The following is a 1,635-nucleotide window of genomic DNA, read 5'->3' on the forward strand; positions in this document are numbered from 1 at the left end:
ACGCGCGCGCGGCAGCACGGAGCGGTACCACCGCGGTACCCACCCGCAGACAGCCGCGCGGGGCCGGGGACGAGGCCCGCGCCTCCCCCCCCCGGGCCCGGCTCGCCAACGCGCGCTCGCTCGCTCACGCCACTCGCGCAGCCCTCCGCCGCTCTGCGGCCGCCTCCTCCTCCCGGCCGCTGACCTCCGCTCTCCGCCCCGGCGTGGGGACGGCGCGGCGCGCCCTCCCTCGCCCCCCGCCCCGCCGCCGCCCCACGGCGCCCGCGCTGCGCGGCCCCCCCCCCGGCCGCGGCCCCCCGCGCGCCGCCGCCGCCGCCGGGCCTCAACGCAACGCCGCGCGGCTGACGCCAGCCGGCGGGTGGAAGTGGCTCGACGACGCGCTGCGGACGCGGGGAAGCGCGGGGTTGGGGGGGGCCCGGCGGGCGCCGAAACGGCGGCGGTCAGGGCCAGGGCGAGGCAAAGGGCGGCCGGCCGTCCCCTCTGCCGGAGGGGAACGGGGGACCGGCGCACCACCGGGAGAGTGGTGGAGGAGAGGCCCGTGCGGCGGCACTGGCGGTGGTGGCGGGCGGGCGGCGCCGGGCGCCGGGCCACCGCGACCGACCCGATCTGGGGGCCCGGCGGGACGAAGTCCGCGACGCGGGCGCTCCGGGAGCGGGGGTTTCCCGAGTCTGCACTTAGGGGGACGAAGGCCCGGCCGCGCGGGGAGGGGAAGGAGAGCACCCCCCCTCTCCCCGGGGCAACGGGCCTGCGAGGCGCCCCAGCCGCGCCACACCGCGCGCGCCACGCGGCGCGGCGGCAGCCGCCGGGCTCGGAGGGGAGGGCGGGCACGGCCGGGCGCACCCGAACCGCGCCCCCCCCCACACCCACCGAGGGGCGGCACGCCGCTGCGCCCACGCCACGGCGCGGGTGACGATTGACCGTCAAGCGACGCTCAGACAGGCGTAGCCCCGGGAGGAACCCGGGGCCGCAAGTGCGTTCGAAGTGTCGATGATCAATGTGTCCTGCAATTCACATTAATTCTCGCAGCTAGCTGCGTTCTTCATCGACGCACGAGCCGAGTGATCCACCGCTAAGAGTTGTCTCGGTTTCGGTCCCCGCCGCGCGCGCGGGGGGACCGGGCAGCTTTCGCAGCCCCTGGGGGGCCCCCCCTCCTCCGCCCCCTCCTCCTCCGCCCCACCGCCCTTCCTCACGCCGACGCCGGCTGCTGAGCAAGGGACGGCAGAGACGGAAGGAGAGAGAGAGCGAGAGAAAGAGAGGGGCTTGCCTCACTGACCGTACAAGCACAGAGAAAGGGGGGGGGGGGGAAACGAAGGGCAAACCCGAACGAGAAGGGCGGGGAGCCCTCGCTCCCGACCTGGGGACAAACCCTGTCTCGCTTCGAGTCCGGCCCAGGCGCCCGGCTCGGTCTGGCCCGGCAGGGAGCGGCGGGCCGGCCACACCGCCTGCCTCGGGATGTTGGGGGGGGTCCGTCCCCGCAGACCACCCCCCCCCCGCCCCAGGCGTCAGAGCCCGGCCGCCACCGGGAGCGGCGTCGCCCCGCCGCCCGCGCGCCTGCGGCCCGCCGGCCCCGCGCTTCCCAGCTCCTCGCTCGCCTCGCCGGCCCTCCGGCTCGACCGCCGCCGCCGCCGCCGCCGC

General features: G+C 78.2%; 1 non-coding gene across 1 annotated transcript; it reads right to left on the reverse strand.

Annotated features, from left to right (window-relative positions):
• Nucleotides 1-925: 925 nt before the first annotated feature.
• LOC135326870 (5.8S ribosomal RNA) lies at nucleotides 926-1,078 on the reverse strand. Its single transcript, XR_010387078.1, has one exon. It is a non-coding gene; the product is annotated as a 5.8S ribosomal RNA (ribosomal RNA).
• Between the last annotated feature and the right edge of the window lie 557 nt (nucleotides 1,079-1,635).

This window comes from Dromaius novaehollandiae, unplaced genomic scaffold, assembly GCF_036370855.1.
Source record: "Dromaius novaehollandiae isolate bDroNov1 unplaced genomic scaffold, bDroNov1.hap1 HAP1_SCAFFOLD_76, whole genome shotgun sequence".
Taxonomy (NCBI): domain Eukaryota; kingdom Metazoa; phylum Chordata; class Aves; order Casuariiformes; family Dromaiidae; genus Dromaius; species Dromaius novaehollandiae.